At 38.1% G+C, this 17,966-nt stretch overlaps 1 pseudogene; it reads right to left on the bottom strand.

The window, feature by feature from the left end:
- Nucleotides 1-16,807: 16,807 nt before the first annotated feature.
- On the bottom strand, nt 16,808-17,182 carry LOC113927574 (annotated as a pseudogene).
- Nucleotides 17,183-17,966: the final 784 nt, after the last annotated feature.

The following is a 17,966-nucleotide window of genomic DNA, read 5'->3' as shown; positions in this document are numbered from 1 at the left end:
CCAATCAATGAAACCCGGGTGATATTTTTAAATATTAAAATAGGCGACGTGATCAAAATATAATGCATTTGAGCTAGGCAAGAGATAAAACCTTTCTCCCATGACACAGCTGACATCATAGTTGAATAAAAATAGGAACCAGACAAGGCTCTGTCTTATCTTCCGCCCTGTCCTCAACCCCAGGATTCCAGAGGACCACATAGAAAGAGCCGAATGACATTAGCAAATTTTATTTCCCAAATCTGTATCGAACCTTTCCTGCTTCCCACACCCCATCTACTAGCTTGTGCTCTGGTCTAAATGCTATGTCACCTGTGCTTCTGCTATAGTCTGTATAGTAAATGGTCTCCCTGCCTCAGGTCTCTCCTCTTCTCAATCAATTCTACACATTTTGCATTTGTCATCACAAATTATAAACATATATTTCTCCTTACTTCTCTACTATCTCTACTTCTAACATCTGGTCTTAAATTCCATGAGGGCCTATTTGCAACTCAGCAATGTCACAAAGCTTGAGATTATGTGCACTGAATGTATAAATGAATGTCAGTATCAACATGGCCTTTTTGGGATTCAAACCTGGTCCTTGGGCAAGGTTCTCAGGCAAAGTTCTGCAGCTAAGTTTCATTATATATAAAACAGGATTACAATACCATTTACCCCAAAAGTTATTAGGAGGACTCACAAAACAAAACTAATATATGTAAACCAGTTGAAACAGAGTCCATATGTGAAAGAACTCAATAAAGCATAGCTATTATTATTATATTATAATCATAATTATGATGTTGATGTTATCATTATCATTATTTAACTCCCTTTAAAAATAGATCGCTCTTACTTCAAGTTCAAAATCCTTGGCAAAGTATATCAAATCCAATATGATCAGTGCTATGAACTGAGTTCTATCCCCCCAAGAGGCAAATGAGGCCCTAAACTCCAATGTGGTTATATCTGGAGATAGGCCTTCTAGAAGGTAGTTAAGGTTAAATGAGGTCATAAAGATGAGGTCCTAGCCTGATAGGACTGGGACATTATAAGAAGAGTAAGAAACCACTCTCTCTCTCTCTCTCTCTCTCTCTCTCTCTCCATAGGCACACACAGAGCAAAGGCCACGCAAGAACATATCCACCAGCCTGAGCTAATACAATCAGGGTTATGACTGATTCAGTATACCCCACCCTCCTGCTTTATGGAACAACCTACTTTCTCTCACCTCCATGCCTTGGTGAGAACATCCTTCTCCTTCTTCACTAGCTATCTAATTCATTCTCATTCTTCAAGAATACCTTATACCTTCAGGCATTCCCTCTTCTAGCCAGACTACCTGATTCCCAGTGCCCTCCTAAGGGCTCCTCTGTGTTGCTTGTGTGCCTTGTGGTCAGAGCACTGATGACCACCAGCACCACTAAACATACTGTAGATGCTCCTCAAATAGATATTTAGTAAGTATGTCATTCAGATGTCATCTAGGATGTTTTTGATCTTCTGCTCATAGACTGACATCATAGCAATGGAAAAAAAATTCAAATAGAATATTAGATGCACCTATTATTGAGGCCATCTGGTCATCTATTAAAGTTGCTTGACTACTGCTTCCTTTCCATCTGCCTCCCTTTTTTTTACTTGCCCATCCTCACCACCAATAGCTGCACCATCACCGCCACAAAATGTCTGTTCTTGCTAACTCAAAGCATCTTATCTACGTCTTTTTTTCATGACTTCTAATCCATGCCTTTAAGACTCACATTCCATTCAAATGGAATTTCCCCAAAAAGAGTTCCCTCACTAGTATGAATTCTTATACATTTTCCCTAAAAGACCTCACTGTAAAAGAATGATGTAGGCTGGCAACTAAATGCAACTTAGCAGTGCCAGCTGTGATTCCGTCTCCAGTGAAGGCAAAGCCCAGGGAGTTAATTCCCACTGGATGTCAAGAAAACAGGACAGAAACTTTCAGGACTCTGGCAACTGTTGTAATAGGATGAGAGAAAGAGAAAGAGAGAGAAGAAAAATACCATGCAGAGCAAGAGGGCGCAAGAGGATCCAAGTCTATTGCTAGGACAGCTACAAAGGTACAATCAGGCAAACCATCTTCCTCTTTCTCAACCAACTCTTCCACTTGAGCCCAAACATGAAATACATTGGAAAGTGTTATCAACGCAACTGTAAAATTTTATTTTATAGATACAGCTGAAGTATATCTCTAAATCAGATGACACAGAGAGAAAAACTAACAAGGAATTTGTGGGGGCCAGAAAGATATATTTAAAATGTTTACATTACAAACTCTATTTATCTTCACAATTAAATCAAGAACAACCTTGATGTCCATCATTTCCTTCCAGTTCTGTCTTCTGTGAGATCCTTTTAAACACCCCTTGGTTTCTTCATTCTCTTCATGATCTCATTCACAATATAAGAATAATAACAATATAGTGTTGTTGGAAGAACTGTGAAATGTTTTTCAACATTTTAATATTATATGCAATGGTAACCCAATGCAGCATCTATTGTTCTAATTGGAACCAAGTTTTCAAATATGGATACACGTATCATTGTGCAACCCATCTTACTTTTCCCATCCTTGGTTTTCATAATAAAAGGAGGATAATATTTTCTTTTCTTCAGTTTCAAAATAAACAGTTTTCCCCCCTCTGGGCAATCTTTTAAACATGTGAGTCAATACATTCTTACAGAAGGAATAACAGCTATGACTCGGGGCCATGGAAGAAGCTTCCCATAATAAATTACAATGATTAGTGCTACTAGACAAAGTGCTTCAGCTCCTGTAGCAAATTCTTTCGAGCTCCTTTCATTAATCTGACTGCTTACCTGGTTTTATCATTAGTGCCAGGCCTTTCAACTTGGTGCCTGAACCAATTAATATATAATTTAAATCAGAAGCATGTTTAAAATTCTATCAGAGTACCCTGTAGTGACTGGAGTACATCATCCTGCATTAATTCTATAAGTTTGTTTGTAAAAGTAATTAATTATTGCTGGCAATAATAAGTTTCTGAAGCAAAAGCTACATTTTCTCCTATTCAATATTCCTTTCTGCATGCAACTGATAATATTATCTGCAAAGTTTAATGACAGGTATCCGTGGGATGAAAAATATCATACTAAATCCACATCCACACTGCTTGGAAGATTTTCTTGAGGTTTTCAATCTATCACACCAACCTCTCAATATTGGTGGTAATGGAGGACAAAACTTACAAAGCTTCCAAAACTTACAAAATAATAAGTTAAACTAGGTGGAACTATTAGTACCTCCCTATTCACTGATTTCATGAATGGAGAGATGAATGACAATGACAAAGACCCCCTTTCATCATTTTTCCCCATGACCTGCAGGTAGTGTGCAGAAGATTATGCATACAGACTCCAATGACAAGCTACTTGCCAGAAATGAAAGTGAAAGCAAAGGGCTTTGTTTAAAATGTATCAGGCACTGTCAAGTGCTGATAATAGAATTTTGATTATCCTTATTCTGGTTCTCGTTGTAACCAAATTTCCACTAATAGCTCTTTAGAACCTTACAGCCATATTAATACAGTTGCCCCAGACTGGGTATTAGACTACAGTGTGTATGACAATTTTCTCTTAGAATAAAATTTTCATTTGATTCCTCCTGCTCAGAGAAAATTTTTTAGGCATTATTTGTTGTTATCCAAGAGCCATACACGCCCAACATCCAATACACATACACACACACACACACACACACACACAATTCTTCTTTGCCAAGTACCCTGATTTTTTTTTTCACTTTCTGATAGTCATGTGCCTTAGGAGAGTCTAGACCCATTTCCAGCCTTGGGGGGGGGATGGGGAGATAAAGCTTAATTAATATAAAGCAGTCATGATCATTCCTTTTACCCTGCTAGTGACCGACCTTCAATGGTCAGTTTTAAGTCCACTAAAAGTTTAGCAAAAGTGACATGAAGGAGATATGCTGGGGGACTTCTGGGAATTTTTTTCATTAAAAACAAGATGTGTCAGAGAAAACAATTCTTCTTTCTGCTTTTGGAGTTTGTAGCAACACTAGGAGTTGCTGCCATCATCTTGAAACAATGAGGGTCATCTGAGGATACGTGCCAACACACTGAGGATGACAGAGCAGAAAGATGGAAAAATCTGGATTGTTGATGACATTATTGAGCCATTTAGTTGTCCAACATTAGAATCACTTTACCTCAAGGCTTCCACTTACAGAGGATAATAAATATCTTTATTCTTTAAGCCATTTTGTTATAACAAATATGTTGTCTGCAGTTGAATGCATCTCGCCTGATACAACAGCCAAGTTTCTTTGCTCAGTATCTCTCAAAAATACTGTATTTCCAGATGAAAAGGACCCATACAAATGTAAAATAAATAAATAAATAAGCCAAAGTACAAATTGAATTGAACAACTGGAATGATCACACACCCTTACTTTTCATTAAGTTTAATAATTTTAATTGTCCGTGTAATTTTATGTCAAGACATTAGAATCCTCTCCTGTGTTTACATTGTAACTACTAGAATTCATTAACAGTACACAGTACAATCTGGAAATTAAGACCTCACACTCTAGATTCATGTACACAGGGATTTGGTCTTAGATCTGCCCCTCCCTAACAACATAACCTCCCTAATCTTCAGTTCCTTCATCAACAGAGTAGGAATAATGAAAGTACTTATTTTTCTGCATTAATGCAGGCATGATGAGCTAATTCGTGTACCTACCTCAACACTTAGTATATAATAATGATTCAACAAATGTTGGCTACAAAAAAAAATAAGTGTGCAAACATTAATATTACAAAGAAATAAGAGTTTAGGTTCTTAGTATATTAAAAATATCAACCTACAAAGCACAGCTATATAATTTTATATTGCTAATGCTATCCTGAAGTAAGAAAAGTCAAAGAAACTCCAGGAGGACTTGTGAAAGAAATCTAAGTCTTAGTTTTCTTTTCAAAAAACAAGGTCAGACTTAGTTAAACGAGGATTATTCAGATAACAGTATGCTAGCTTTACTTGCAGGTAATATGCTCCATCACACAAAAAAAATTTATTATATCTAAAATCTGTTGTATAAAATAATTCAGTACATGGAAAAAAAAAACAAAACTCTGCCTCTCTATTTAAATATATGCATCATCAAGGAGTTAAGATAGAGGAGAGGTAGGGGGACCCTGGGCTTTTCTTGTTCCTTGAACTCAGCTGTATTGAGGTCAGATCAGTTGGGACACCCAAAAAATAGATCTGAGGATTGGAAGAAGGATTTCCATGGTTGGAGGGAGACAGCGTGGCTGATGCGAGCGGTTTGGCTCCTTTAAGATTTGGAGTTTTGAATCCCAGCTGCACCAAAGATAAAATGAAGGAGAGCTGGGCGCCAGATGTGCTGAGGGCTTTTGCTTTTCTGTGAGGGCTTCCTGAACAGTGGGGGGTGTGAGATTCTCATGTCCCCAGAGAGAGAGTGGGGTGGCACCATTTTACCACACCCCACCACCCCCATCACCCCACCACCAACACAGCTGGACATCAAAGAGCAACAGAGCAGTCCCCAGTGGAGATGGGAGCCACTTACATCAAACCTTGTCCCCCTATGCTTGGCAAGTGTTTTTCTGCCAAGGGTAAGACTGACTCTGAGCCAGGGCAACAGGCCTCTCCCCCAAAAGAGCAAAACAGGCAGCATGCTGCATGCACCAAGTCTACTGATCATATAGCGCTTCAAAGTCCCCTTCAGTTCAGGACCAGGCTGTATTTTTTTTTTCTTATTCTTTATTTCTTTTTCTTTTTCTTTTGGAATCAGGTTTATAGTTTTTTGTTTGTTAGTTTGTTTTTTCATTTCCTTTTCTCTTTGTGGGGGGTGGGGGGAATCAGGCTTCTTTTTTTCTTTTCTTTTTCTTTGTTTTTCCTTTCTTTTTCATTGGAATCAGGCTTATAGTTTGTCTATTTGGGATTTTTCATCCCTTTCCTTTTCTCTCTTGGTCTTTTTGAGCAGGCTTTCCCTCCGCTCCCTTTTTCTTTTCCTTTTCTCCTTTTTTTCCAGGCTGCTTTCAACAATCAAATCAAAGTACACCTAGATAAATGTCCAAGAACTCCCCACTGCAAGCAAGGAGGAACTCTGCAGAGGACTGATCAGTGGGAAAGAGAAGCCAAAATGCAACAGCAGAGTGCACAAAGCATACACCAGAAACACTTCATAAAGTGCCAGGACCTGGACAGTATATGACCTCTTCTTAATATAACATTACTCTAAGGTACAGGAAGCATAACAAGCTATCATAACACGCAAAAGATAGAAACTTAGCTAAAATGACAAGATGGAGGAATTCTCCCCTAAAGAAAGGTCAGGAAGATACCACAGCCAGGGACTTGCTCAAAACAGATATAAGCAATATTTGTGAACAAGAATTCAGAACAACAGTCATAAGAATACTAGCTGGATTTGAAAAAAGCATAGAAGAGAACCCTATTACAGAGATAAAAACCTAAAAACTAGCCAGGCTGAAATAAAAAATGCTATAACTGAGATGCAAAGCAGACTGGATATAATCACAATGAGGACTGAAGAAGCAGACAAGAGCATAGATAATATAGAAAACAAAATTAAGGAAATTAATGAAGTTGAAAAGAAGAGGGAAAGAAAACTATTAGATCATGAAGACAAACTTAGGGAACTCAGAGATTCCATAAAGCACAATATTATCTGTATCATGGGAGTCCCAAAAGAGGAAGAGAGGGAGAGAGGGGCAGAAGCTTTATTTGAACAAATTATAGCTGAGAACTTCCCTAATCTGGGGAAGGAAACAGGCATTCAAGTGCAAGAGGCACAGAGAACTCCCCTCAAAATCAACAAAAAAGGTCAACACAACAACATATCATAGTGAAACTTGCTAAATACAAAGATAAAGAGAGAATTCTGAAAGCAGCTAGGGAAAAAAGGTCCTTAACCTACCAGGGTAGACATATAAGGCTGGCAGCAGACCTGTCCACAGAGACCTGGCAGGCCAGAAAGGAGTGGCATGATATATTCAACAAGCTAAATGGGAAAAATATGCAGCCAATAATACTTTATCCAGCAAGGCTGTCATTCAGAATAGAAGGAGAGATAAAGAGTTTCCAAGACAAACAAAACCTAAAGGAGTTCATAAGCACTAAACCAGTTATGCAAGATACATTAAAGGGGACCCTTCAAGTGGGAAAGAGAGACTAAAAGTAACAAAGACTAGAAAGGAACAGAGACAATCTACAGGAGTAGTGAATTTACAGGTAATACAATGGCACTAAATTCATATCTTTCGATAATTACTCTGAATGTAAATGGACTCAATGTTCCAAGCAAAAGACCTAGGGTATCAGAATGGATTAAGAAAAAAGAAGACCCATTGATATGCTGCTTACAAGAGTCTCATTTTAGACCCAAAAACACCTCCAAATTGAAAGTGAGGGGGCAGAGAACCATTTGTCAAGCTAATGGACATCGAAAGAAGGGTGGAGTAGCCATTCTTATATCAGATAAACTAGATTTTAAACCAAAGACTGTAATAAGAGATGAAGAAGGACACTATATCATAATAAAGTGGTCTATCCAACAAGATCTAACAATTATAAATATTTATGCCCCTAACTTGGAAGCAGTCAAATATATAAATCAACTAATAACAAACATAAACTCAGTGATAATAATACAGTAATTGTAGGGGACTTTAACATCCCACTCATAGCAATGGATAATTCATCCAAGCAGAAAATCAACAAGGAAACAAGGGCTTTAAATGACTCGGTGAACCAGATGGACTTAACAGATATATTCAGAGCATTTCATCCTAAAGCAGCAGAATGCACATTCTTTTCAAGTGCACATGGAACAGTCTCCAGAATAGATCACATACTGGGTCACAAATCAGGCCTCAACCAGTACAAAAACACTGAGATCATACCATGCACACTTTCAGACCACAATGCTATGAAACTTGAAGTCAACAACAAGAAACAATTTGGAAGGACCCCAAATACATGGAGGTTAAAGAACATTCTACTAAAGAATAAATGGTTTGGGGCACCTGGGTGGCTTAGTCAGTTAAGTGTCTGCCTCTGGCTCAGGTCATGATCCCAGTGTCCTGGGATCGAGCTTCACATCAGGATCCCTGCTCAGTGGGGAGCCTGCTTCCCCCTCTCCCTCTGCCCGCCACTATCCCTACTTCTGTACTCTCTCTCTCTTTCAGTCAAGTAAATAAATAAAATATTAAAAAAAAAAAAAAGAATGAATGGGTCAACCAGAAAATTAAAGAAGAAATAAAAAGGTACATGGAAGCAAATGAAAATGAAAATGTTGCAGTCCAAAATCTTTGGGATGCAATAAAGGCAGTCCTAAAGGGGAAGTATATAACAATACAGGCCTTCCTCAAGTAGCTAGAAAAGTCTCAAATACACAACCTAACTTTACACCTAAAGGAGCTGGAAAAAGAATAGCAAATAAAGCCTAAATCCAGCAGGAGAAAGGAAATAACAAAGAGCAGAGAAGAAATCAATGAAATAGTAAACAAAGGAACAGTAGAACAGATCAACAAAACTATGTACTGGTTCTTTGAAAGAATTAAGAAGACTGATAAACCCCTAGCCAGACTTATCAAAAAGAAAAGAGAAAGGACCCAAGTAAACAAAATCATGAATGAAAGAGGAGAGGTCACAATCAACACCGCAGAAATACAAACAATTATAAGAGAATATTATGAGCAATTGTATGCCAACAAATTAGGCAATCTGGAAGAAATGGATGCATTCTTAGAAACATTTAAACTACCGAACTGAAACAGGAAGAAATAGAAAATTTGAACAGACCCATAACCAGCAAAGAGATTAAATCAGTAATCAAAAATCTCCCAACCTGAGTCCAGGCCTGGATGGCTTCCCAGGGGAATTCTACCAAACATTTAAAGGAGAATTAATACCTATTCTTCTGAAACTGTTCCAAAATGTAGAAATGGAAGGAAAACTTCCAAACTCATTTTATGACACCAGCATTACCTTGATCCCAAAACCAGACAAAAACTCCATTAAAAAGGAGAATTACAGAGCAATATTCCTAATGAACATGGATGCAAAAATTCTCACCAAAATACAAGCCAATAGGATCCAACAGTATTAAAAGGATTATTCGCCATGACCAACTAGGATTTATTCCTGGGCTGCAAGGGTGGTTCAACATCTGCAAATAAATCAAACAATGTGATACACCACATTAATAAAGGTAAGGATAAGAACCATAAGATCCACCCAATAGATGCAGAAAAAGCCTTTGACAAAGTACAGCTCCCTTTCTTGATAAAAACCCTCTACAAAGTAGAGATAGATAGAACGTACCTCAACATCATAAAGGCCATATATGAAAGACCCACAGCTAATATCATCCTCAATGGGGAAACCTGAGAGCTTTCCCCCAAATGTCAGGAACACTACAGGAATGTCCACTCTAACCACTGTTGTTCAACATAGTACTGGAAGTCCTAGCCTCAGCAATCAGACAACAAAAAGAAATAAAAGGCATCAAAATAGGCAAGGAAGAAGTCAAACTTTCACTCTTCACAGAAGACATGATACTCTATGTAGAAAACCCCAAAAGACTCCACAAAAAATTCTAGAACTGATACAGGAATTCAAAGTTGCAGGATATAAAATAAACACAGAAGTCTGTTGCATTTCTATACACCAATAATGAAGCAACAGAAAGAGAAATCAAGGGCGCCTGGGTGGCTTAAGCGTCTGCCTTTGGCTCAGGTCATGATCCCAGGGTCCTGGGATCAAGCCCCGCATCGGGCTCCCTGTTCAGCGGGGAGCCTGCTTCTCCCTCTCCCACTCCCCCTGCTCGTGTTCCTGCTCTTGCTATCTCTGCCTCTGTCAAATAAATAAATAAAAAATCTTTAAAAGAAAAAAAAGAAAGAGAAATCAAGGAATCAATCCCCATTTATAATTACACCAAAAACCATAAGATACCTAGGAATAAACCTACCAAAGAGGTAAAAGATCTATACTCTGAAAATTATAGAACACTTATGAAAGAAATTGAGGAAGACACAAAGAAATGGAAAATCATCCCATGCTCATGGACTGGAAGAACAAATATTGTTAAAATGTCAATGCTACCCAAAGCAATCATTCAATGCAATCCCTATCAAAATACCATCAACTTTTTTCAAGGAAATGGAACAAATAATCCTAAAATTTGTATGGAACCAAAAAAGACCCCAAATAGCCAAAGGAATGTTGAAAAAGAAAACCAAAGCTGGAAGCATCACAATTCCAGACTTCAAGCTGTATTACAAAGCTGTAAACATCAAGACACTATGGTACTGCACAAAAACAGACACATAGATCAATGGAACAGAATAGAGAACCCAAATATGGACCCTAAACTGTATAGTCACCTAATCTTCGACAAATCAGAAAAGACTATCCAATGAAAAAAGACAATCTCTTCAACAAATGGTGTTGGGAAAACTGGACAGTCACGTGCAGAAGAATGAAACTGGACCACTTTCTTATGCCATACACAAAAATAAATTCAAAATGGATGAAAGATCTAAATGTGAGACAGGAAACCATCAAAATCCTGGAGGAGAACACAGGCAGCAACCTCTTTGACCTTGGCTGCAGCAACTTCTTACTAGACACATCTCCAGAGGCCAGGGAAACAAAAGCAAAAATGGACTATTGGGACCTCATCAAGATAAAAAGCTTCTGCACAGCAAAGGAAACAATCAACAAAACTAAAAAGCAACCTATGGAATAGAAGGTATTTGCATATGACATATCAGATAAAGGGCTAGTATCCAAAACCTATAAAGAACTTATCAAACTCAACACCCAAAAAACAAAAAATCCAGTCAAGAAATGGGATATTTCTCCAAAGAAGACTTATGAATGGCTCTTAGACACATGAAAAAATGCTCAACATCACTCATCATCAGGGAAATACAAATCAAAACCACAATGAGATACCACCTCACACCTGTCAGAATGGCTAAAATTAACAACTTAGGAAACAACAGATGTTGGCAAGGATGCATAGAAAGGTTAATCCTCTTACACTGTTGGTCAGAACGCAAACTGGCGCAGCCGCTTTAGAAAACAGTACGTAGGTTCCACAAATAGTTAAAAATAGAGCTACCCTATGACCTAGAAATTGCACTACTAGGTATTTATTTAAAGGATGCAAAAATAGTGATTTGAAGGAGCACATGCACCTGAATGTTTATAGCAGCAATGTCCACAATAGCCAAAATATGGAAAGAGCCCATATGCCCATCAACAGATGAATGGATAAAGATGTGGTATATATATATATATATACAATGGACTATCAGCCATAAACAGGAATGAAATCTTGCCATTTGCAATGCCATGTATGGAACTAGAGGGTATTATGCTAAGCAAAATAAGTCAGAGAAAGACAAATACCACATGATTTTACTCATATGAGGAATTTAAAAATCAAAACTGATAACATAGGGAAAGGGAAAGAAAAATAAGATAAGATTAAAACAGAGAGGGAGACAAACCATAACAGACTCTTAACTCTAGGAAATACACCGCGAGTTGCTGGAGGGGAGGCGGAGAAGGATGGGATAATTGGGTGAATGGCATTAAGGAGGCACTTGATGTAATGAGCACTGGGTGTTCTATGCAAGTGATGAATCACTAAATCCTACTAAAACTAAAAATACACTATATGTTAATTAACTTGAATTTAAATCCCCTGAAACTAAAATACACTATATGTTAATTAACTTGAATTTAAAATCTAAAAATTTAAATATATATATATTTTATATATACAATGTATGAAATTTTTATATATTAAATATATATAAATATATATTTAAATATTAAATATAAATATATTTTATATTTACTATGTTTACTATAGCAATATATTTATATTTAATAATGTAATATATTTAATAAGTATATTTATATATTAAATAAATATATATTATATTAATATATTAATATTACATATTAAATAAATATAAATATATATATACATATATATGTGTATATATATAAAGGTTGAGTATTAGTAATGCTCAAAGGTTCAAAGGAGCTTTCTTTTTAACTCTGGCAATAACCCTGGGCTGCATATTGGAAACAAAGGCAAAAATTATGATAATGTAAAAACCAAAGTCAGAAAAAAAGAAATACTAGTTTCTGATAATCAATGCAATATGCTCACCAAAATGTATTAAAATATAGTCAGGGAAAAAAACACAGTCTTCAATTGTTAAAAACTCTGTACAATGATTATTAGGTTGTTGACAGTATGTAAGTATGTGTCAGCTAATAGCTAAGCAGAGAAAAGCAATTAACAAGTTTTTTAATTGGAATTTAATTTAGACATATTTTAAGACTACGTATTTTTTTAAATGGTTTGCCCCAGCAATACTTTGACTCATTCAACAAATATTTATTGAACACCTGTCAGGTGCCAGGCCGTGGACGAGGCATCCAAACACTATGGATAGATGAACCATGACCCGACCTCAAGTACATCAGTCCACTTAGGAGGACATCTGATCTGTGCTATAACATGGACATGGTCACAGTGCTATAGAAGATATTTACAACAATGAAATTCAAAGGTTTAAGATTATTTCAATTTCACCAATAATGATATCTGCAATCAAGGCCAAAATAATTGCTCTAAGTAATGATCGTTATCAACAAATGGAAATGAACATCAATAGATGAACTAAGCAATTAGTTCTTGAAGCATCAACTAGCATCCAATGTCTACATATACTCCTCTTTTACCAAACCCCTGAGGTCAGTTCCACACATCTATTTAATTTTCCCAGTGCCTGGTTTGGTGCCTCCCTTGCAAGAGGCATTCAATATCCCTTGAATGAATTCAGCATAACATTCTAAAAAGGTCCTCTGTTTCTTTACCCTGGCAATAAACAATGGGTCTGCCTTCTGGGTACCCAGCTAATTAACAACCCTGTTATGTAAATTAATTGATTATGAATTTCCTCATTTTTAAAGCAAGATGACTCCACCAGCCTCCTATGGTTGTAAAGATAAAACAAGATGGCATATATGAATTTTTCTGACAAACAGTAGACATTCAATAAATGTTATCGCCTTTTTCTTTACTGAACTCCTCTCCCCTCCCCTGTTCTTTGGAAGCAAAAATGACAACGTTTTCTTCAGTTAATATATACAAAAGACAACTAATAATAACTAAGTACTTTTGAGCCAGCTCTGGTTATTTTTAATACTTTCACTTCAAACATATTACATGTAGGTAGAATTATTTTACACCTTATATTTACTTTATTAAATTATGGATTACAAATTACTTTAGAAATAAGGCAAAACTATTTTGTTGAAGGAAATTATTGTACATGCAAATAGGACTAAAATTCTGCTAAGAAAATAAATATATTTTATTGGGCTTAAGCAGATTTTCCCATGGTCCTGAATCTAAGAATGAATATTAATTAGAGAAACTCTTTTTAAGGAACTGACATGTCTGAAGTCTGAGTTTGAAACCATTATATGCCAGCCATAGAAAACAGATTCAGGCTGCAGGTCTAAGAGAAATGAGTGTGTACCCACACCTGCCAAGTTGCACCCTTTGGGGCCTATTTCGGTTGGCCGTGTTTGGACTCAGTGTTGGCATGCAATACCTGCTCGGTGAAGCTAATTCCAAACTTCCAGGGAGCGGCAGGCATAATCATATCTATGACTTCATAAGAGGGGGAATAAAACACACACACACTGGATGAGTGCTCTTGGCACTGGGCTTAGTGATCTACTAACATTTTCTCACTTAATCCTCACACAAATTTATAAAGTAAACACTATGACCCCACTTATGAGACTTTGAGACTAAGTAACTTTCTCAAGGCTACAAACCTGGGTCTGTCTGATGGCAAAGGCTATATTTCTAACAAACTCTCCATTTCCCCCTTGTTTACCTTAGAGGGTTTTCTAGAACACTACCACTGTATTTTCTGTCAGTAAACTGCTTATCACCTACATGCCTGGAGTAATAGAGCTTGCACCTGAATGTAAACTGGCTACATCACTACACACAATGCTGAAGTCCATTGACACTTTCTGCGGCAAGACATTGTAGACAGAGGAAAGTGCACTGATTTATGTTTTGGCAAGTTCCTTATTGTCAGAAACCATGCTGAGTAGCTGCTTTAGAATTCGGATTGGACTGTGAGTCTTCCTTCTTCCCTGTCTTGTCATGGCACTTATGTTCTATAACATAACTGCTTGCTTTATATGTCTCCTTGTAGACAGGGATTTGGGCTGTGTTTCACTAGTGTTACTACCATTCGGTGGGGATTGGCACGTGGGGTGAAACCTACTTACCATCCCCACGCCTGAGCATTTCCCAAGGGCATCTTCTGGGCTTCCTCAGGACTTTGTCCAAAAAACACAAGGTGAGTGAGGACAAGAGAATTAACAGATACCAGCATTCTGGAGAGTCCCATAGTAATGCCCTCAGGGGTCCTTGGCAGGTTGCCCCAGGGAAAGGGTTAAAAATTGAAAATGCTCCTTCTGGATGCCACTGAAAGTCACATTGCAGCAGCACTCAAGAAAATACATAACCAGGTAGCTTTTGGGTCCTATATTCACCTTTCCTGAAGTCTTAGGGTGAAAAGCAGCAAATTAGCTAGGGAGGGTTTGTTGTTGCTGTTGTTGTTTTAACCAAAGCTGATAATATTTTCTCAACCCACCAACCCATTGCCTGGTGTTACATTAGCCCTCTGTGAGTGTGAGCGTGCAAGCGTGTGAGTGTGTGTGTGTGTGTGACCAGTATGTGACCCGCACTGTCTCAACAGTTGTACTTCCCTAGCACCCTGATGAATATGCGGATCTACTTTACTGTTGCTCCCGGCAAAGACCCTGGAACCACTCAGTTCATCTCAGTTCAACACATCATTTGTTTGTCTTCCTTTGGCCAGGAACACTGCTGGGAACTGAGAAATCCAAGATAATAATGTGAGCTTTCTGCTGTTTAGAATGTTCCCACCTAGATGACGAACAGCTCATTTTAGCTTGGTATGCTAACTGGTGGGAGGTAAGCCTGGGAGAAAGTGGCCTGTAGGACGTGAGGTCTCAGCAGAGTTCTGAGGAACAGATGAGAGTGAGTCACTCAAAGAAGAGAAACAGAGATTTCCAGAAAGAGGGAATAGCATAAGCAAAGCACAGTCATTAAAGAGTATGAAGGGTGCAGAAAAACAAGACTTTGATATCAACAAGATGCAAGGCAGGGGGTGGTGAGGCATGGGCCTGCAGAGACAGGCAGGAGCAGGGAGAGATGGGCTTTGTCAGCCTGAGGAGATCAGGGTCTACTTCATTTTGTAGATGAAGGCCAGCTATTGGAACACATTTAACCAAGAGAGGGCAAGGTCATATTTGCATTTTCAATAGACCACTCAGGCAGCCAGGAGACCACTGGGAGGCTATCATAGCAATCCCAAAGACAGATGATCAGCAGAAATTGAGGTTGGACAAACCACAGAATCACGAAATATTTAGGATGACCTCAGAGGATCTAGCAACTGATTGGAAGAGTAAGTAAGATGACAGTATCCTGATATGCCACAGTAGTGTCACTGATTGAACAGACCACTGGGGGGGGGGGGGGGAGGTGGCAGTTTGGGGAGTGGAGTAGGCTTCGCTGAAGGCAGGGCAGCCCATGAACATATTAATTGATGGGATATGCAAGCAAAAACATCCAGTCAGCAGATTTCTATATAATATATTTCTATATTTCTCCTGTCCTGCAACTCAGGACAGGAGAAATACTTTTGAGAATAACCAGCACATAGACCAGAGGTTGCAAACTGACAGACATGGGTCAAGTCTGGCCTGAAGACAGGTTTTGTTTGTCCTCCTGAACACTGTCATGAGATGTTTACAATTTTTTATTCTGTTTTTATACTGCCATTATGTAAAATATATGTAAACTATCACAAATCCAAATTTATGACACCTCTTGAAAAATCAGGAGATCTGGCCACATTAAGCCCACATTCCCTTATGGCACCAATTACAGAGCTGAGCAGCCCCTTTCTACCTCAGCTGGGTCCTGACTGTTGTCTGCCCTCTGCTATGATCAGGATCAATGGTTATTTATCATGTGTTTGTGCCATTGTTTATTTTAGAGCAGAACTAAGAGAAAAGTAAGATATTTACTGCATTGCCATTACTGTAAAATATTAGAATTAATATATTCATATTATCTTCTTGGTTGCTGAAGTATATGCATTTGCAATTCCTGTTTTAGACTTTTTCTTAAGAAAAGAGATGTTCAGGAGCACCTGGGTGAGCTCAGTCAGTTAAGCGTCCCACTCTTCGTTTCAGCTTGGGTCATGATCTCAGGGTCATGAGATCGAGCCCCACATCAGGCTGGCACTCAGCACAAAGTCTGCTTGGGATTCTCTTTCTCCCTCTCCCTCCTCCACTCCCTCTGCTCTCTCTCTTTCTCTAAAATAAATGAATCTTAAAAAAAAAAGAAAGAAAATAGATGTTTAGAAACGCACTCCATTTTTTTTTAAGCATTTCAGTTATTTTTAGTTAAAGAAAAACAGCCTTTTCCAAGGGTGACAAGGTGAACTGAAGGTCAGGAGAAGTAGGGTGCGGGCTGCTCAAAGCTCTTGCTCCAAAATCTGGAGGTGAGGAAAGAAGGCCCTTCCAAGGATTCAAGGGTGATTGGCCAGCAGAGGGATGACTTTGGTGACTTTGGTCACTGGGTTGGTCTAAGTAGGCTCTAGGGTGATTTCCACCTGCCAGTTGGTTGACATGATTAAACATTATTATTCTTGGGGGCTATTAAATTAAGGAATGATGCAGGGAGCCAAGAGAGTGGCTTCTTCAGTTGGATTCTGAATCACAATCAAGAAATAGTCTTTATCTGGTGCAACCATAATTTCATTTTTCTTGGAGCGAATTCGAAGGAAGGTGAGGTCATTCTGGGGGTTGATTTCACGCACTGTGCTCCGGGCCTTCAAGATGAAGTTGTGCATGAGGTTGGCATACTGGTAGGATTGTCCATGGTGCTCTTGATGGGAATGCCTTCTGTGTTCACCACAATGATGCCCTGTACTCCCTTCTGGCTCTGAAGTTGCTTCAGTGTCTCCTCCACCTCTGCCATCTCCAAACAAACGGGTAGCTCTGCGACGCTGGCACTCCCCCACTCCATTTTTTTAAATGAACTAACACTTCTGTCTGTTACCTCTGAATGTCAGTATCTATAATTTACTAGGTGCTGTTCTTATAGAGTTAGTGAATGCTTAGGGATGGGCAGGCAAAAGAGATTTCTTGAAAGGGTGCACAGGTAGAATTTAATAAAACCTATCACAAATATATATATTCATATATATTTACCACCTGCTTCAAACTATTTGGGGGTTTATATAAATACACAGATCAGGTATTTTGGTCAAATAATATTAATTCAAATAATAAAACTTCATCCTACAAAATATAACAGATGAAGAAAAAACAACATTAGCTAGTGATTGATAACAATTGCAAAATATTTAGATTTTGGAATATCTGATGTATCCAGTGTTTCCTGTCTGTTTCACCTTGGAAAAATGGAAGCATGAATGTAACTTGATGAGACTCAATTTTATATTTAACTGGGGGAATAATCTTATAACTTGAGCCCAACTGTGCGCTATGAGAACCTCATTTCTACTTGAAACAAAGAAAAAATCTGGAAACATTACAATCTATGTTGTTTAAAATCCCTTTTCATTCAAATAGACCAATATGCATTTTCACTTTCATTACTTTTCTCTTTACTTCATTACCAGAGAAGTATAAATAATATGTGAAGGGATCAAAAGACAATCCATAGGAACGGAAGGGAAGAGGCCTCAGTCGGGGCTGGGGGAAAGGGACGGGGGAGTTAGACGTTCTGCTATTCCATG

Source organism: Zalophus californianus, chromosome 7 (genome assembly GCF_009762305.2).
Source record: "Zalophus californianus isolate mZalCal1 chromosome 7, mZalCal1.pri.v2, whole genome shotgun sequence".
NCBI classification, from domain to species: domain Eukaryota; kingdom Metazoa; phylum Chordata; class Mammalia; order Carnivora; family Otariidae; genus Zalophus; species Zalophus californianus.
Note: the sequence above shows the minus strand (reverse complement) of the source record. Positions and strands in the feature narration are given on the sequence as shown.